This window comes from Anastrepha ludens, chromosome 5 (genome assembly GCF_028408465.1).
Source record: "Anastrepha ludens isolate Willacy chromosome 5, idAnaLude1.1, whole genome shotgun sequence".
NCBI classification, from domain to species: domain Eukaryota; kingdom Metazoa; phylum Arthropoda; class Insecta; order Diptera; family Tephritidae; genus Anastrepha; species Anastrepha ludens.
Genome location: NC_071501.1, coordinates 32,309,524 through 32,331,436, shown reverse-complemented (window position 1 = coordinate 32,331,436; position 21,913 = coordinate 32,309,524). Strand labels below are relative to the sequence as shown.

The 21,913-nt window shown below is 36.2% G+C and overlaps 1 protein-coding gene across 2 annotated transcripts in view; it reads right to left on the bottom strand.

The window, feature by feature from the left end:
* LOC128865433 (WD repeat domain phosphoinositide-interacting protein 2) overlaps positions 1-21,913 on the bottom strand; it is a 43,740-nt gene that overhangs the window by 20,205 nt on the left and 1,622 nt on the right. The window lies entirely within an intron of this gene.

Sequence of the window (21,913 nt, the reverse complement as noted above, 5' to 3'; positions counted from 1 at the left end):
TATGTATACATACACACATATAAACAATATATTTACATATACAAATAGCAAACACGTCTGCCCATATTTATTAACAACAACACAAACAACTAAATATATACAAATGCACACGAAAACTAAACATTGACCTTGTGAAGCAACAAAGCTAAGCGAACGGAGTGTGTGAGTCAAAAAAGCGTGAGCACGTTAATCACACGTGACCCTGTTTAAATCAAGTTCGTCAGCTGTGCACATCGCATATTTAGCATACAAATGTATGTATGTAGGTAGGTGGTATGACTGTTAGACTGGTATGCTGATGGAAAATATGCAAAGGCGTGTACATTAGAAATGTGTACGTACATATGTAGGTATATGTACTCATAAATATTAGGGTGACCCTTACATTAATACTAAAATTTTTTTTTGGTAATAAAAATTTTTTTTTTTGTTATTTTTTGATTTTTTTTTAAATCATAGCGTGACCGATGATTCAAAGATCTTTGAGATTTGCAGCTAATAAAAATATTTTTTTTATATATTAATTTTTTTATTTTTTTTTAAATCATAGTGTGACCAATGATACAAGAATCTTTGATATTCTCAGTTAATAAATATATTTTTCTCAGCTAATAAAAAAATTTTTTTTTTTTAATTTTTCTTAAATCATAAACTAACCTATGCTACGAGAATCTTTGAGATGTGGCAGCTCATTTATCTTCGTCAAATATCTTCCCAAATAATATACAATATTCAGTTCATTTTCATCCTAGTGAGTCTACGAGGTGTGGCTATTAAATAACGATGCTGCCACTGTCAAATGCATTTTATTGTGCTTTTTCACGCATACAGTGAACCAAAAATAAACTGGGACACTTGTTTGTTTTGACTTCAATCCTTTATAACTTGACAACGGTTCAACCAATTTTTAAAAGGCAAAAGCTAATATAATATAAAGTATTCAATTCAGTATTTTATTATAAAAAAAAACGTAAATAATATAATATTTAAATTATTTGGAAGTTTTCCAGCTAACAAAACAATAACTTAATTTTACAACTCAAACATAAAGTGGAACAGTAATGAAAATATGGCAGTGCAAAGGTATCTTTGGGAAAACGTGGGATCTTTCTCCTAGCAAGATCCTATGGATCTTCATAGCTATGATAAGAACTATTACACTAGTTTACAAATTTTCAGTTTCAAAAATGGTCTTCGACCAAAAAGCGTTTTTTAGACTAATTTGAGGTCGCTGAAACCAAAAATGACTTTCTTTCAAAGAACGGTTTCCGAGATATTCCCAAAACACCTGTTTTTTGTGCAATAGTGCAGTTATTACCTCCAATCTCGAAAACAGTGCGCGCCATTTCCTTGAAGTGCATAAATTTCGAAAGGCCCATATATGGTATGTACATATAACCTACATGACAATATATAATTTGTGTCAATGGAAGTAGTAGTTTTCGCAAAACAGCTGTTGAAAGTTAAAAAACGGGCATTTTTGACGTTTTTTACTAAATCATCAAAGTTTATTAACTTTTTTCTGGAACAAAAAATTTTTTTATACGACATAAGATAGGTTTTCGGAAAGACAATTTCGTCACCTACATTTTAAGTATAAGTTTGTTTGAATCGACGAAAAATTGTAGAAGTTATAACATATTATGTGAATGAAGACAATTTCATCTTCTGTCGTATATACTTTTGATGTATACAATACGGTTTCGAACAAAAGTAAATCATGGCAGCCTGCGTATTGAGTCACGCAAAATACCTGTTCTTAGGCTCACTATAATTAAAAACAATATTTATTTCATACAAATATCTGTACTGTACGAGTGGCGTCTATTCATTGATGGTAGCAAGTATAGTGTTAAGGCTGTCTTACTGCACAAGGCAACAAGAAACCATCGATCCTTGTTGCTCATTCTACGAATGTCAAAGAAACTTATGAGACAATGAAAGAGCTACTTCAATTAATTGACTACAGTTCGTATAACTGGTAAATATGCTGTGACTTGAAAGTTGTCGCTCTACTGATTGGTCTGCAGGGTGGCTATACCAAATACAGTTGTTTTTTGTGTCTTTGGAATAGCAGAGCGGATGACAAACATTTCACTCAACAAGTTTAGCCGAAGCGTGTGGAGCATGTCGTGGGGAAAAACAACGTTATCAAAAAAGGACTTCTTGAGAAAAAAAAGTTATTTTCCCCCCTTTGCATATAAAACTTGGGCTAATGAAGAATTTTGTGAAAGCCTTGGCAAAAAACCGGAAAACACAGCCCTTAAATACTTGAAAACCAAGTTCCCAAGATTGTCAACAGAGAAATCAAAGCGGGTATATTCGTCGGTCCACAGATAAAAAAATTGTTTACGGATACAGAATTTCAACAATGCCTTGACAGTTCCGAAGCTAAAGCTTGGAAAGCTTTCCAAAAAGTTGTTCATGGATTCTTGGGAAGCAACAGCTACCGTCAATTTATTCATACAATGATGAAATACTTTAAAACTATTGGTTAGTATTGTAAAACGTACATACTGAAAAATATATCTATACTATAAAGGTGAATGTCTGTACGTTGTCCGCGCATCACTACGAAACGACAACACCAAATAACGTAAAAATTTTTATACATTCATATTTTCACACAATGAAGGTTATAGGCATGTTTTTATGATGGAACTGCCTTCCCACAACCCCCAGGCCACGCCACCACTCTCATTCGTCACTAATAATCGAATATTTGCTTAAATTTAATCGAAAAGATCTTGGTTTTTCCTATTCCCACTATTTATATATTAGCACAATCTAGACTTCATAATCCGCATAAGCTGTTCAACTCTGACCCAATTGCAAAGTTCAAAAACGGTTTGAGATAGAAAATTAATAAAAATTATTTTAAAAATTCACTGATTACTGCCATTTATAATACACTATAGATATAATGCAGTGTATCCATTTGTGATATTCACTTGATTATCACCTTTAAAATACCCCCTCCTGAATCCCTAAATCGTTTCATGCGAAGTATTCATTTCATTTCAGTGCTTTCAGGATTCAGGATTCTCTTTCAAGGGACTCAAAGTTTGTCTCTTTGAATGCAAGAACTGTAAGGTAGATTGTCTAATATTTGTCTATAATAGTATCCAGATCCAAGATCGAACAAATATTTTCGATATTGTCAACGTGACTGGGAATGCGACACGGTCGTGAATCAAACTCTTCTTCAATGAACGGTTGTCGCCCATTGTCCTACACATCTTTCAATAAATCATATGGCAGCGAGTTTTTCCCCAAGTTTCATGTGATATGTCAAAGGATTCGTTGCTTTATCTTTACACTCCGGCGAAATGATATGGGTAACTGGTTTCACAGCTCGACAAAAAATCAATTGAATGCGGCAATTGATAGTTTCCAGGCACCACTGATATCAAAGATGGCGCTTTTGGCTGGACACCCAGGACAAAGAATTAAACGTTATCAGACTTTTATTTGTGAGGTTATTTGAGATTTAAAGTATAAATTAAATAGCCAAGGATTTCAGCTCCATCGAAAGCCAACATACGATGTCAATCTGCCGTCATATCGGCCAAAACCTTAATCAACTTAAGGGAAAGCGCCGAAAAATAGTTCCTTTGGTTGTGAATGTCCCTGAATGTCGAAACAAAAATGCATACAAAATGTATAGCTCTTATTTGTATCTAGAACACTTTATTCTTGATTATCTAATAGAAATTGTGGGGTCATCCTCATTGCACTTTTCTACATTTTTATCTTTCTAATAGAAGAAATTCCATTACTTTTCCATTCCACTGTAGCTATTGGTCATAATAAAAAATTAACAGGAGTATGACTTTATATTTGTACGAGTATATATTTTCAGAAAGCGATTTAAATTATCACTAACTTATTTCGATGGAAATACAATAAAACAGCTAAAACAATTGGAATGTAAAATAATAAGAGCCACTCTAATACAATTTAATACATACATACATACATATGAATGCATGCCAATATTATTCATATTAATTTAACTATGTATGCAAAGTCCACCAATACCAGCTATGTACGAGTACGTAAGTATATCCACTACGCAATGGAGATTTGTGTAAATAAAAGTCGAACACAAAAACACCTCCCCTTTACACCTCTTTGATATAAACAACCGTTTGCGCGTGGCAGCCTTTCCTCACCTCAATTCACCACTTCACCCTCACCACAGGGTGTTAACTTGACGCCCCATTAAAAACTATTTTTTGTCGTACATTGATATTCTCTTCGTTTACGCTGTTGTTGTGAATGAGTCAACAAATTTTCGTTTTGCGATATTCATTGGGGATATCATTGGGACACTTGAAATGGCCTTTTGTTGTTTATCTACGTATGTACCTATATTTTTCAGTTTGTTTATGTTTATATTTACTATTTCGCAGTAGATTTGGAAACAAAACAAAAAAACTACGTTTTTAGTGTAATCCATTCAGTTTGAAAAAATAAAAAGAACGCATACAAACTATAAACATACATATGTATGTATGTATGTATACATATGTACATGTAGATAGAGCATAAACAAGTTTTGGTTTTGCGTGGCGAATTGTTGAGGTCATCACGATTTTTGCGATTACTTATTACGTGAATTTGTTTTGCACCTCAAAAGTGACGCTTTCCTTTTTAAGGAATATATATCAGGGTTGCCATTACATACATATAATATATCAAATATGTATTTTAATTTAAATTTTTGTTGAAACGTGGGTTAAAAAAATTGAATTTTATTTTTTAAATTTTTCGGAAGAAAAACATCTTAAAAATATACTCTAAAAATTTCAGACAGAAATTTTAATTATTTTTAAAGTTATAGCTAAAATAAGAGAGCGCGCCGTAGTGTGTATGAAAGCGTGTGACACGCCAGCAGCAGCTGCTCTGACCGTCTTTAAACGCGTTTTTCTCAAAACCATGTTTTCGAAATTTCGGGAAATCACTGACTCAAAACTATTCAACCGATTTGGCTAAAAATTTAACCCGTTATTCTAGACACACATATCTAGATCCCGGACCTTCAAAACATTTAATTTTTTAATCATAAACTCTTTAATTTAAACAATTTATGAAGAAAAAAAATTATATTTTGAGATCTTTTTTCACAAGTCCGCCATTTTGCTTTTGTTTTTTTTATTTTTATGTATATTTTAGGTTCGGGACCAAAATAAAGTCTACAGAATAATAATCTCTTTGTGTTTTTTATTTCAGATGACTTTGGAAGGCTGTGTGTTTCCCCGAACCAACTCATCTTTTTTTAAGGACTCCACTTTGACGTAAAAAATTTTAAACAAATTATTATAAAATTAACTTTAAAGAATTTTTTTCATATACTTCAAAACACCAATAAATACATGTAAAAACTTTAAAACGATCGCATTTTAATATATTTTCTTATTAAAAAAGATTCATGAAAAAACGTCGAAATTTCGGTCGTTACACCGGACTACTACCATAACTTAAATTTAATCTTAATCAAATCTTAAATTTATCAAAGATTGAATTAAAGATTGAATTTTCCGATTCATACCAGGGTTTTTTACAAACATGATAAAATACAAGATTACTCAGATTTAAGTGGAAAAATTAACATGCGTAAATGTATTTGGGGGGAGCTCATCACCCAACATTCAAGATAAGCAAATAGGGATGGTGACGCGAATATATTGCCTCTCCCTCCCAAAGTTCAACCTCTCCTTCACGTGGTTTAAAACGAATTTGGCCCTGACGACCGAGTAAAAGCGGGATTACCTTTCTACAAGCGAGGGGAAATCCCTACGCCATGCCAGCCTGGAGGCAGTCCGGCAGCCCCGGATCCAGGATCGGATGCAGAAGGCCAATCCTACTCATCTTAAAATAACGGATTACAAAAACCAACGTACAAAGAAACTTACAACAATACCAAAAAACTGATGACGACCTTCAGCTTGAGGCCCTATGTTTCATCTAGGAACTATGGGAAAATATATATGTAATATAATAATATATAAATTTATTTAAGATGTGTGAGAGAACTAAAAAGTGAGTGTCAAAATAGTAAGCTTTTGTGTACAAAAAAGAAAATTAGGTTAGGTTAATGTAAACCAGGAAAATAATAGAAAAGAGAATATAGAGAAAAAATAGTTCGCAAATAAAAAAAAGCAAACAAAATTCTACAAAAACGTCAATTCAATAGCTGATTCTGTTGAATTCACTGAGTACAGCATCCCAATCCCGCTTTTGGATCAGCCATCTTATTCACTGGCTCTTGCCTGAATGCACTGACAGAAGATTTTCAGCACTATTTCGCAATTAAAGATACACTTTGAACGTTCTAGAAATAATGGAAGAGTGTACATTGAAGGTCGGCGTTAGTCTCGTTTTTCAATAACCTCTATAAGACCTCATATTATTGATCGGTGGAGTAAAGTGTGCGCAATTTCAAGTAGGTCCTACTCAACTGGCTTACATCACCAACAATGATATGAATGTATGTTTGTATGTAAATAACTTTTGGCACTGAAATAGTTTTTAAGACTCTCTATAGCTTAAATTGTAGAATTTGTATAGCTAGTCAGGGAATAGGATCTGCCATCTTTTTCTATAAATACTCACCAAGGCTTACACACTTTTAGGCTGTTAGAAGATTTTATAGGCTGCAACCTATACAGCAAAGTGGATGAGCTCGATTGTTTTTATCTCTAAAACCTCGGCACTGCTGTCGACAGTCACAAAGAACTAGTGAACTGTTACAACAACGACAACAACAGTAACAAGGACCTTTAGACAGTCGATTCTACGTTATCGGAACGACCCGGATTTATAGCCGGCCAAGGACTGTCACTCCAGCGGCATTCCCCATGCATGTATGAGGAATTTTTATAGTGATACAACAACAACAATATTCACAAGGGCCTTTAGAGAAAACTAGGTACAAATGTAAGATAATTGCAAGGATCCTCACAACTGCTTCAACAGTACAACGCTGTTCTGCTTGCAGGAACCCAGAAGATATTGGATTTTTAAGATACGAGAAAGTAGACGAATGAGTTTCTAAGATTAGAATGAACTGAGTGCAAATAATCAAGTTGGGTTGTTTTTCATATATTTCTATATTTGAAGAAAGCAAAGCAGGCTAGAATAGATAAAATAACTTGGACACAAATCGTTTTTACTTTAGGCAGCTCTAGTCGAATAAGGAGTAGAGAACCTCTTTTTCTTCTTGATTGGCGCGATAACCGCTTACGCGATTTTGGCCCAGAAGCAATATCTCAGAGGAATACTAATATACCATGACACTGGACTATGGGGCATATGGCAACCAGATCAACTTTTCACACAATGATTTTCGTAGAAGACATTGACAACAGGCAGTACCTATTCAGCACTTCCTTTAGAAATATCTAGCGCAGGAAGTATATAATGGACCGGTATGCGTTTTAGATTTTTGGTGACATACATATGTAAATCTTTCTGAAAAGGGTAAGTTTAGATGCGGTTTCGTTGAAAAAGTCGACTAGATTTGGCAAAAAAAATGGGATTATTTAGAGACAAGTAGGGGTAGAATTTGCAAGTTCCTCCTCCAGTTTTACATTCGAGTGACCTCATTAATGGAGTAATAACGCCAAAATATTATTAATTGATTGGAATAAACAAAATGAGTGTCTTTGTGGAGCCCCACTTCCAATTCCTAGACCCAGAAGTAATGTTTGAAGACTAACGAAAGTCGCAGGCGAGGAAGACCAGCGAAAACCTGAAGACATCTTAACGTGGAAGATTTAAATGCAGGCGAACATCCGTTTTTCATGAGGAGCGAGGAAATCATTCAAAAAGTCCACGACATGATACTCGCTGAACGACGAACGAAAGTACGCAAAGTAACAGAGGCCATCGGTGTGTCGACCGGAACGGCAATTAATATTTTACATGGTAAGTTGGCGATGAAAAAGTTGTCGGTCCAATGGGTGCCACGATTGCTCACAAGCAACAACAAGCGGATGCGGCTGTTAATTTCGAAGCAGTGTTTAGAGACATTTAAGCGAGATCTGAAGGAATTTTTGCGTCGAGTTGTCACCGTTGATGAAACCTGGAGTCATCATTACACACCAGAAGCTAAGCAACAATCAAAACAATGGATTTCTCGCGGTGAATCTGCTCCAAAGAAGGCGAAAACAGTCCCATCTCCCGGAAAGGTAGGTAGGTAAAATGGCAAGGGTGCCACAGGCACACTTCAAGTAGCACTTACGTGCCGTTTTGATACCATAATGTGGATCATTACCTGTGCAAAGAAAAATTTTTGGGAAGAGAAAACCTTCTACAGCCATCCAGTGTTGTTGATGTAGTGGAAGAGAGAAAAGGGATCTAAGTTGGAGAATTTCTTCAAGTCATCCCCAAAGAGCATGCTAAGGAATCTCAAGCGCCTAGCCGCCAGAGCCGGACAAGAATGGCAAAGAACGGTCATGGCGACGATTTTTTGTGATGCGAATGGCGTTATCCAGTTGGATTTTTCTTCGAAAAAGGAAGAACGTTCACTGAACAAAACTACAGTGAGTTATTGGACAGCTTTCACAAAAAATTGATTACACTAGTCGCCGCCAAACTCCACAAATTGCTGCCGCAACCCCGTATTCACCCGATCTTGCTCCCTGCGACTTTTTCTTGTTTCCTAACATGAAGAAATTGCTCGCTGGGGGAAAAAAATTTAGTTCAAACGAGAAAGTCATCGCCGAGACAAAGACGTATTTTAGAGAGTTCAACAAATCCTATTTTTTGTAGGTCTTAAAAAAAAAGGCCGGAGCAGGCCCGACGTGAAGGGGGGGGATCGGGGACTTTTTACCCCGGGCCCGGAGTTCTCAGAGGGGCCCGGACTCGAGATTATACGTATTTCTATGAATTAGACATAATTGGAAAGGGCCCGCATTTGCAATTTTCCCCCGGGGCCCGGATATGCTCTCTACGGCCCTGGGCCGGAGCGTTGGGAGAAGTGTATCTTTCTCAAAAGGGACTTTGTTGAAAAGTAAAAAACGAGAATTTAAAAAAAATGGTATCTTCATTTCTAACACAGGTACTTATTGAACCCCCCACGTACATCGCTAGTTTCACATTAAGCGGAGAACAGAATATTTTGTAGCAGAATTGTATGGACTTTGAATGAAATGATTAATTTCATTTGAGCCGTTTTTTTGGTTATAGATTAATATATTACGAACTTTCACAGAAATATTTAATTTAATATTTTTGTTAAACATTTTTGAATGGATTCTCTACTGTTAATGAATTCTAGTTAAAATATATTACTTTATAAAAAACCCAGCAACAAGTAAATGATTTACAGATAAAAAGTGCTAAGTCAACTTAAGTCGTTCTGTGAAATACCTTTGCATGAAATCATCAACAAAACGAAGCAACAAAAACAACTCATTAAAGATGTTTTTATATTTTTAATCAATTTCGCAACTCGTTGCTTATTTGCTTTAAAAACAGAGAAGCAAAATAAACAAATAATAAAATACAAACAGCGGACTACGAATATAAGAGACGAAGAACTTGCAAACTTTAAAATAAATAGGAAAAACGGCAGTAAATCGAATACAAAAAGCAATGGAAGATAACGAGAAAATAATAGGGCCGCTCTTTAAATGACAAATAGCACAAAATTAGAAAATATGAAGTTCATGTTGAGTGAAAATAATAAAAGAACTAACAAGCCAAGTAAACAAACAACTAAACTGGAGGTAAACACAAATTACAACAGTTAAAACAAATTACTGGTTACGTTCAGTTACTTACAAAAACATGCCGCTGCTGTCGTAAGAGCTCTATTGAATAATAACAGCGTTAGCAAAAACAACAATGTACTTTATCTTATACATATGTATGCATGTATGTATGTATGTATGAGTAATAATAAGTTATTGTTTTTTTTGCTTTGCCCATCAGCTAATTGCAGCAGTTGATGAAATATGCAGTTAGCCAGCCAACCAGTTAATTTCGCAATATTTGCCAAGTTTGCGAATTTCTTCTCAAACAAAAAGGGCTAAATCTGTGTATGTATGCATTTTACAGTAATGGCCAAAAGTTTAGCACCCATTTAGTACACATTTTCCATATACGAGAGTTGCCTTTTCTATTTTGCGCCTTTGCAACACTACGTGTGATGAGCTGTAATTCGATATTTTTATCGAAAAATTTTATATTTTTTAGCATAAACTTACTAACTTACGTTTTCACTCACAACAATTTTTTTTTTGTTGTGTGAGTTGAAAAATTCATATCGCTCAAAACATGGAAGTAACTCGTGACAATTTTCATGCGATTATTTATTACGATTTTCGTCGTCGATTGTCGAGACAGGAGTGCATGATTAATTTAATTCGACTTTTGGCATTGAATCACCACAATTAGCCACTTTGAAACGCTGCCGTCTACCCTTGCAGAGTGAATTTCGTGAAGGCTGTACAGAAACGGTTGCTATTCCAGAAGCAATCGATGTTGTTGTTTTAATTGATAACGCAAAATCGCCATGTGACATATGTCAAGATAGAGACATCCTTGGCTATTAGTGTGACCAGTTTACATTCAAAATTGCATGTACATTTGCATGGCAAGAATATTTGTTCTCGTTGGATACCGTAAAATTTGATAATTGCACAAAAAATGACTCCTCATTTTGATTGGTGTGAAGAAATGTTGAAGAAATTTAGTTGTGGTGATTCAAAGCACGTCTATGAGGGATATGAGTTGGATACAAAACAGCCATCGACAGTATGGATATTCCAAGTCGAGCTTAGGTCAGGTTAGGTTTGGCAGCCGCATCACACATAGAGACAGCGATGCCACTTAGACCACGAAATGGGTCCGTTGTGAGCCGTAGGGGCTAAGCTACATTTCCCCTTCCATATTGAACCATCCTGAGCTTAGCACAAAGCGTAAAAGGTTATTGATACCTAAGGTGTATAGATCATCTATATTCATTAAGAAGTAGGATCTTAAATGTCGGTTCCTGCTCATGGCTAGAGCCGGGTATGTCCAAAAAAGGTGGTTAATTGTTTCCAACTCCTCCTGTTTCCTACAGCTACGAGATATATAAATTATGCACGTAAACGCCTAATCTCCTATGACACAAAGTCCTGTGAGGGCCCCTACTAAGGTCCATCTTTGGTTTACAGAATTGATTAATGCGTCCATAACAAGAAGCTTACAAGTTGCGAAAGGCACCCCCATACAATTATTTATGTTTGGTATGCAACTTAATCCAACAAAAGTTGTTCGCGGAGGAGGCACCTCAAAGCAAATGGTCAATGATCTGTTTTTTTTTCGGAAAATCTGATTGGGAAATTATCTGATTTTTTTCGGAAAATCTGATCATGTGGAAGGTGTGCCACTAGGGAAACTTAAAACAGTGAATTCTGAGTGGTACACAATCATTTGTTTATCAGAAGTTTTCGGAGAATTAAGGAAAATCAAACGACGAAGACGAATCGTCCTTCAACCAACACAATGCGAGCTTTCACGAATCGTCTTCCACTGGAGGAGAGTTTTTGAGCACTCAAAAGATCAAATTAGTGGGTCAACGGCCTTACAGCACTGATTTGGCACCCAATGATATCTTTTTGTTCTCGAACATCACAAAAAAAAAAAAAAACGCCTCGAGATGCTGTTGAACAGCCTTTAAACAGGTCGAAGGAAATGTAGAGAGCAGGACTCAAGGAAAACTGTATAGAATCTCCTTTGCGGAAATAAAATATTTGTGGTACCACAGTTTTATGGCCACATTTTGCCACTCTCTTTCCATTTAACCCTTTCTGCCATGAATAACGCTCTTGCAGAATCGGTATTCACACCATTAGGTGCCGCCAAGAATACAATTTCCCTAAAATACCTCCGAATCGCGGATTGTAGATGGAGAGACCAGACGAAATGCAAAATTAGCAGAACGTTATGGTCCACCTACAACCTCAAGCAATCGTCGATATTAATAAGCGTGAAAGGACGGAACGCCTGGAGATTAACGGCAGTCATAACTGGCTCTTTGGTCTATCGCAGAACAAGCAGCCAAAATGGGTATCGGTCACAATAAATACTGTCACAGTTGTAAACAACCGGGGAAAAAGGAAACAATCTTCCACTTCCTCTGTTAATGCCCTGCCCTATGGAAGGACATGACGTTAACCCTGGGCCAACCTGGGCGAGAGTTTCGAACAATGGTCTGGCTTAGATGTCAACAAGCCGTAAATAACTGGTAAACAAGTTGGTGACGAGGATGTGGCAACAAAATGGTGCGGAAGCGCTAGTTGGATTCTCGATAAATCACCACTCTAACCAATCAACCAACAGTTTCATGGATTGGAAGACATCTCAGCAGTGGGTAGGAAATGTCTGCTTAAATTTGCAATAGAAACAGGCAACCAGTTCAACCTAACCTTACCTAACCCAACCACTTTTGAGTGACAGAAGTGTTTTGAAAATTGGTTGAAGCGAATGCAAAATGTATTGACTTTCAAGGAAAATATTTTGAAAAAAATAATAAGGACAGTTGTATTCACCGTTTTTTGTGTTTACGAATTCATGTAAAATGAAAGAATTTGTGCTAAAAAAAGAGTTGTATAGCAAAGCTTGTAAACGACATTGAGAAATCCCGTTACAATTTGTGTGTCTTTTTCTTTCGTTTAGATAACAAGTAAGTAGGTAGGTAGTTAAGTAAGTGCGTAAAACAAATGCACAGCTTCACATTAATTGCTAAATAAATTGCAATTTTGTAACTTTTTAGGCAAATATGGGTAGAAATGCGCACTGCGACCACGCTACTAGAAATAATATTAAAAATTAAAGTAAAAGCGGAAATTCGTACAGAAAAATTGCACAAATGCTCGGTATTTCAAAAACGATGGTCGAAAATGCTATTAATGTATTCCCAAGGATGAAACCCGTGGTAGAAAACCAAAAATTACACCTACTATAAAGATAAGTATTATTCGATGCGTAAACAAAGATCCATTTATCACATCTAAACGAATAAGAAATGATTTAAACATTGACGTTGACACATCAACGATTAGAAAAACACTCATCGGTGAGGAATTGAGAGCCCGTAGTGCGAGAAAAGTGTCATTGTTATCCAAAAAGAACGTAAAACAAATATTACAATTTGCTAAAAATCATACCAATTGGCCTAAAGAAAAATGGCGTAACATTCCGTGGTCCGATGAAACAAAAGTACTAAACTGGTTTTCTTCTGATAGAGGTGTCCACCATGTAAGAAGGCCTATCCATCAAGAATTCAATCCAAAATATACTTTAAAGACGGTCAAACACGGTGGTGGTAGCATCGTGGTATGGGGGTCATTCTCTTATTATGGCGTGGGTCCTCTATATCGCATCCAGAACATAATGAAATCGGCTGATTACATTGAAATTTTGAAAAATACAATGCTGCCGTATGCCAAAGAAAATATGCCACTCATATGGGTCTTCCAGCAGGATAATGACCCAAAACATACGGCAAAGTCCACAAAGAAGTGGTTCCAGGACAACAAAATCAATGTTGTAGAATGGCCAGCACAATTCCCTGATTTGAACGCCATAGAAAATTTGTGGAACGAAGTTAAGAGGGCAATCAGGGGAGAGTGTCCATCAAGTTGCGACCAGCTTTGGAATCTTATTCAGGATGCGTTCAACGCAATACCGGTACATGTTTGTCAAAATTTGGTCGACTCAATGCTGCTGTTCTGGATAACAAAGGATCCGCAAAAAAGTACTAATATGGCACTAAGGCTTTATGCAACAATATTCAGTTAAAATATCTATTTAGTTTTACTTAAGTTATTTATAGCTTTAAGATTTCATGAAGTGTCCTATTTTTTTCACACGTTAAACTATATAAATTCATATAAAATCACAAAAAAAAAACAAAATATATTATAGGAATAGCAAAAATTTTGTTATTAATCTTTTTTCTACCGTTTAAGAAAAAATAAATCGTTTAAACAAGAAAGAATTTTCGTTTTTTTATTCGGTTGTAAATATAATGTAAGTTTGGGGAGGCTCTGTCCCTATTATTTTTCACATAACTGTATGTATGTATGTATGTATGTACATATGCATCACATTCAATACTCAAGTAATTGGCAATGAGCGCCGCAAATGAGGAATGACGACTTGTGGTTAGATTGTCAGGTAGACACTCGAAGTGGTGATAGATGCGCAGGTGGGTACGTGTAAGAGGTGAAATGCAATCGAGCGCAATTTTCAAGAATATGTGAAATAAAAACATATGAACATACATACATACATATGTACATAGTATATAGAACAAAAATAAATGCACATCAATGTGTTTTTATTTAATTTTATTTTTGATTCCATTATTGGCTTATTTCTCTATTTGGTTTATGGCTCAATGAAGGATGCATTGAGACATGAAGGCGACATTTTTTTTAATGTGATCACAAAATTATTTATGGATGTTCTAAAAATGAGTGCATACACTTAAATATGTACATACATACATACAAACATACAAACATAATTATTTAGGCAGAGTGAAAAGTTATTGAATGAAAAGCGGCGGCATGAACGTTTTCAAAAAAATAAAAAACAAAAACTTTTTACGTCCCTTATTGTTCATAAATGTAAGTATTGTTAAATAAACAATGCATGGGTTGCTATTCATATGTTTTTTTGTTTAGTAGGGAACACAGCAACAAATATTTATCACAGGAAATGGCTTTATCGTTTCCCGAAATATGTTCCTTGATAATCCAAACATTTTTGATTGTGCTTCAAATAATTTTTCTAGCTTTTTTTTACTCCAAGAGCATCAACATTCTTTTCAAGCGTCGATTAATAACAGCCATGTAATTTTTTCTTGATATGCGCTAGTCAATGTTCAGCCAGTATTCAATGCTTCAGCCGGTCAAATAGCTGATTGCTGTTCTTAAACGGGGTGATGCAAATAGCGTTTGGACTTAGAACTATCGATTTATATAGTACATATATTATATATATTTTTTTTTGTTGACAGTAAGGAATAATTACGATTCCATTGATTTTTATTAAGGAATCGATGCTTCATCAAGTAGGTAGGTAGGTGAAATGGTTGAAGTGTCATTCTGGCACTCCTCAAGTAGCACTAAAGCGCCGTTTTGATACCATTATGAGACCTCCAACAGGCATACATACATATATCTACAGCCAGAGCTGTTGCTATGGTGGAGGATATTGATTGGATTTAGGTTGGCGTATTGCCCCAGGCTGTCGAAGCCCCAGACGCGTGGAAGATCTTAAGTTTGACGTTTGAGGCCAAAACGCAGTTTGTGCTTCTTTTCCTCGAATATCTTCAGGAACTCTTTAGAAATTAGCAGCAGTGCCGAGCAGCTGTTTTTCTGAGGTTCCTCCAACTTGATCATAGACCAGTTGTCCATAAGAACCTCAGGGTTTTGAAGCTTGAGGCCGTGGAAGATCTTCGGACCCTCCAGATTGACTTTCGATAGCAAATTGAGGGCTCTGGGTCTTCTTGGAATCTCCGAAGCTGCGATGAGCTTAAGTGAGGGCCCCTCCCTGGCATTGCTGACCTCAGCAACGCACTTCTCCAGAAAACCCCTGTAGAACTCATCAGCACACTTAATCACCCTATACCCACGGCAAATGTCTCCCGAGTCGAAAAGAGGTACTTGTCCTTGGTTTGCCATGAGGTATTCGACGATCATTTCTGACAGCCGTCCCTCAATGGCACCCTAATTGGCCAACTCCTCCCTCCCAGTATGGGATTTTGCGTCTACGAGGGTAACTTGGAGGTGATTCTTGGCCACCTCGCTAAAAGCAAGTTTATCATTTTGCACATTGGTATTATTTTTTATTATTTTTTTTTTATTGACTCAAGTATTATCAATGAAGCGAACTCACTTTTATTTTTGATTTTTTATTAATTTGATAATGTCGCGAATCCAATAAATCAGTTTGGTTAAAAATATCACTGCGTCTGAATATGGGTTCATATGCATAAAGGTATAAACATACATACATACACAAGCATATATATATGAATATTTCTATTTATGTATGCACGAAATTAAAACGAAATGACTTAGCAGCTAAAAGGACGTTGATCTCAGTGCAAGTATTAAAGTAATAAAAATATTGTAGGCCAAAGCAAAAACCGACTGTAGTAGCAGTGGATGAATCACTAACAGTGAGGCGATTTTAAGTGGCAGCCAATAGCAAATGAAGCTGCAATTAACTACCTAAGCATGTATGTATGTATGTGCCTATGTAATTATGAAGGAAATTTTGCTGATCGCAGTGAAAAAATGTATTGTAAATGCAATAATAAAAGTATATTGTATAATAATCATACGGAAAATGAATGAAAATAGCATGTAGAGATAGAGAAAATTATTTTTAATATGCATATGGAAAAATACATATGCATGCATGCAAATTATTACTCGGCAAGGGAGTCATCAATAAAAAAAATTAAAAAATGTAACTTTATTTTTAGCATACCTTTTTTATTATTATTTTTGACTTTTTTTTTATTTTTATTTATTTGACGTTTGTGAAATTATTTTATATAAATCATACAATACTTTTTCATCACCCTTTCTGATGCATTGGTGCTACACGGCAGTAGTTAGACCGATATTGCTTTATGGGGCCTTAGTATGATGGACTGCGACAAGAAAACTGACATACTTAATGTCACTGGAAAGGATTCAGCGACTCGCTGCTCTGTGCATAACAGGAGTATACTCAGCATGCCACCTATTGGACTTATGGCGGAAAATCTGGCAGCGAAATCCGCGAGGAGGTTAGTGGCTGCTGGACACAGCTCAATAGGAAAGTGGAGTTCAGGCTGCACAGACTACATGTCTCCGTACTTCAATTGGGAGTGGAGGTTTCGCACTACAATTGAAGAGGAAGGATGGCACAAAGACATGAAGCTTGAATCAGAATTCATAGAGGTCGGTCTCCATCTGGTATCGCTAGGGACCAAAATGTCTATGCGTGGCTTAATGCCAACCAGGCTAACCTACCCTAACCTATCCTTTTTCATTTTACTCTTCGTGCACATATTTTTAGTGTGATGATCCTCTACAAAACATTTTTCGTAGTTTTTTAATGGTAGCGGGAGTGCATAAACCGTTTGAACTAATATACTTTGTGGTTCGCATCTCGGGAACAACCCGCACACAACTGTACGTGCGACAAGCAACCTTTACGTTTTTTCTTTAAATTTTATTGCAAAATATAAATGTATCAGAATGTAGGTAGGTAGGCAGGGTGGTTGTCGTAAGACACACTTACACACAGAATGTAAGGTCCTTTGAATTTTAATGGGTAGGATAATCTGTTGGAGTAATAGGACTTTGGAAAATAAAATCGATTTTCTTTTGGCGTTTTTGTAGCAGCATAAATACCTATTCCCCAAACATGGACGAGGAATGCTGCTAGTGACAATCATTGACCGGATAAAAATCCGCCTCGTTCCGATAAAGTACAATAGAACCGACTGTTGTGCGAACATTTTTTGGTATTGTTGTTGTTGTATCAGCTTAAGTCTCTTAGCGTCGAAATAGTTGTTTCACTTAGATTTTGATGATGTAGTTCGCAATGATAATCCAACATTTTTTTGTTGCCTCAAGCAACTTACCCTTAGTGCCATTGATGTCCTTCCCCAATCTCCGAAAGACTCACAATTTGCTTGAAATCTGGGGACTCTGTCGGCCATTTCAAAATGTTGATATTTTTCACACTGATCACGGCCTGTTCAATTCTGTGTAGGAAAACATCACATTTTCAAGGACGCGTTTATATATAAATATGCCCATTATGACACTGAAGCAACCCCATACCATTTTGTTCCCTCCTTCATGCTTGACAGTCCCTTGAGAGTGGCGAGAATCAAACCGCTTCCGAGTTTTTTAAGTTAAACTTTAATTCATCATAAAATAGTACGATTTTCATTTTCGGCCTTGACCAATCAAGATGAACCCAAGCAAATTTTAGGCGAGCTTTGCAATTTTTCTCGGAAGTGAATGGCTGTTTGGCTACCTATAACTTTTTAACCCAGTTGCGCCTGCTCTTCTCTGAACTGTGCGACTGCTTACTGAGAAGTTAAGTGACTTAAAGACGCTGACTGCTAATTTGTCGGGATATTTTTCAATTATTTTACAATACTATTTTAGTGTTTTTTTTACTATGGTATTTCGTGAACGTGTCCCCCCAAAACGCTATGCTTTGATGGTTCCGAACTTTGTTAATTTGTTTAACCCTCCGTTGGGCATCCGCCTCTGGCCAGACTGGTTTTTTCGACTTTGGACGGAAATTTAACATATTTCTTTTATAGCTAACGGCTTGAGCTTCCAGGTAGCTTCCTAAAATTTAATTTTCTATCGATTTATGGATATAACCTTTTAAAAAAGATCCTCGAACAGGACGATAAAAAGGCCAGACCCGGCTGTCCCACCGAAGGTTTTTAAAAAAGGTGTCCAGCGGAGGTTTAAAGACGTTGACAACTAATTTTTGTGGATATTTTTTCAATGATCTTACATCTTAGTGTTTTTTTAACTGTGGTACTTAGTGGTTGTGTCCTCTCAAAATGCAATGCTTTGACGGTTCCGAACTTTTTAAATTTATTTAAACTGAATTGATTTGATTGCTATTGATTTGCGTGATTTTTTATTTATACTGATTACTATTAAGTTTTCAATTTCAGTGGAATGTTGTTCTCCCTGCCATTTTTATTATTTGGACTTTGATATCCTTATTTAACACTTTTATAAACCTTTGGTTACATCAAAAAACTTCAAAACATACCTGATTTTTCTTCACGAACTGCATTTATTTTTCACATACGCATATCTATAAGTGCAAATTTTTTCAAATGCATTCGTCTAACGCCAAACAAATGATAAGCATAGGTGTAATAAATGAGCAAACAGAAAATATAACGAAAACAGGTAAATAAAGATTCAATATCTACGCGCGCAGTTTGGAATAGCTGGATTTTCAGTGCGATTGTGATAAAGCAAACCTTGAACTTTTCAATGAAATTTACAGAGGTGCATTCGCCTTTGAAAGGCGATAGCTTGTCAGTCAGCTGGGTGAGACCTTTTACAGCATTTGAATTAATGTATTTTATGTACTATGTAAGACTGTGTGTGCCTGCAACTGATTAGAAAAAATGTTTGTCGATTTTTGGTTTAATTTGTGGTTTGCTTACTTTCTCTTTGCCATTTATATATGTACATACACTTATATACAACTTTAATTTATGCACCTATAACGGGTTTTTGATTTCTTGTTCGCATTTTTTAAACTCTTTTTATCTTAGTACTAGAATACGAGTTCTCAAAGGTACAAATGCTTACATAAAAGGATTTTACAGGGTCCAGCACTCGAAGTGTGCCAATTAAAAAGGTCATAAATTTAGTTTGGAAAATTAATTTTGTTCAATTCAAAGTAATGAAATGTGTGAAAATAATACAAAATTAAGAATTAATTTACTTTTGCTCGCTATGACCACCTTTTGTCTTGACTATAGCCTTGAGACGGCCCCGAAACGAATCGCAAACTGCCCGAATGTGACTTGTAGATATTTTGGCCCACTCTCGGACAAAAACTCTTTTCAGCGCCTCGAGACAATCTTTTAGTTCGGACCTTGCTCTCCAAAATGGCCCTAAAGGAATAATCCATTGGATTAGCGTCTGGTGAATTTGAGACCCATTGTGTGGACGTTATGAAGTTCGGAACGTTGTTTTTTAGCCATTCTTGGCTCACTTGAGCTTTGTGAGCAGGTGCCGAGTCCTATCGAAACGTCCATGGTCTGCCACCGAAATTTTTGTCTGCCCACGGCTTTAAAGCAACCTCCAGAATACTTTCCCGATAATATTTCGCATTTACCTTGACGCTAAGACTCGATGAAAACGATTGGAGAGCGCCCATCTGCGGTTACAGCGGCTCAAACCTTTACCTGTGGCGGGTGTTGCCTCCTGGTGGCCAGTCGATGACACAAATTCTCGTATGAACGGTCAGTCAAATAAACTCTATCGTTTTGTGATTTTACGAATTGCTCAATTTGAAAAATTTTTACTTCAGAAAACATAATGTTTGGAAATTGACCGCTTTCGGCCAATCAAATCAACTCCTTCGCTCTCTCAAGTCTGACTTGTTACTGCTTTGATGTGAGACCATGCTGATTTGGATCTTGTAGGGCTTGAGTTTGAGATTGACTTGATTTTTGAGTATGCGGCGGATGCTACGGTCAGATATTTTCATTCTTTCGCGATTTGATTGGCACTTCGTCAGGGATTTCGCTTAAGTTGCTTATTCACTTTTTGAACCATTTCACGTGACGTTGCAGTCTTTTCATGACCACCTCCATGAAGTTTCGCGATGCTACCAGTATCATTGTAACGAGTAATGATGCGATAAACAAAAACTTTATTTACTTTAAGGTGCTCGAGCTCCCGAACAATCGCTGGTTGTGATTTTCCAGCCAAATATAATGCAATCATAAGTTTACGTTTGAAATCCATTACTGATTTTCTTTTTTCTCGTTTACTCTCGGCAAAATGCTTCCGCGCACTTGTAAACAATACTCTGGACTGTCATTTAGCCAGATAACTGATGCCCGTGCATCAACTGCGCGAGCGGTCTGAAGTTGGTTACACTTCGAGTGCCGAGCACTGCAAGTCTACTAGCCTTGATTCCCATAGAAATATGTTCTTTTAAGACCTTCATAACCGAGAAGTGAACTTTTTTAGCATGGGCTCCTTTCATCGTCTACACCAAAAGCTCTTTCTACCATTATATTTCATGGTTACCGCATAGTGCTTGTGCATTTCAAAGGGCAACCCGCAAGTAGAAACCAAACAGTTTGCGCGAACCACCACTTCTATTTTTTGGTCAGCTTAGCAAGTTCAGCAGCTATACGATTCCGACAAGGCAGTATTTATTACTTTTTTTTTTAAATAAAGAATGCTCAAAATATTTTTTACATGGAAGAAAAGGCCCAAATCCGTTTGGAATAAAATTATCAAAAATCAAAGCGGATTTTTAGCCGCCTCAAACTTGCAATTTATTATACTATAAGTTAATGGGCTATATATAAAATCGAATACTTTTTTTAACTCTGAATAAAGAATTTAAAATTTTGGTAAACATTTCTACAATTTTTTTAATTTTACACAAAGTTTGAAATTTTGATTCGTATGATTATTGGAATATATTTCTACCAAAAAAAAATATTGTTAAAACTATACAATAGGTATATCACACTAACAGCTAAATGTTAGTGATTCCCTTTCTCATAAAGTGGAGTCAAATGCCACGAAAGCGAAGAATAAAGCAGTTTGTTGTTGTAAAAAACATAGAATACTCTCAATCACATTTGGCGAATGTTGTTGGAGTGACAGTTCCGGAGCGTACATAAATTCGCGCACTTCTGTTAGATCATAACCGAGTGTCCCGAGCCACACAACAACAACAACAACAACAACAACAAGCTATCATCAGCCCAAGGCGAATTTATTACAGGTGACAGCAAACACATATAAGTAAAACCCTACATGTATTTGTTGTTGCGTTTGGTGCAAGCATCATGTCAAAATCAGCAAGCAAATGTAAACATACGAATATAGACATACCAATACATACAAACAAAGCATATCATTTTGACGTAAGCCATCCCTACGGCGAATAATTCAGCTGGGTGAATGCTGTCACCTTATTAAATCCACCTTGCATCAGCCTCAGCTGGTGCCCTGGAAAATGAATCTTACTACTTTTGCACATGACATCATTATGAGAATATACACACACACATGCACACATGTACACAAAAGCCCAAAAATGCTAAAGAACTTGTTAATCATCTAAAATAATCAAAAAATACAGCTGCAAAAAATTA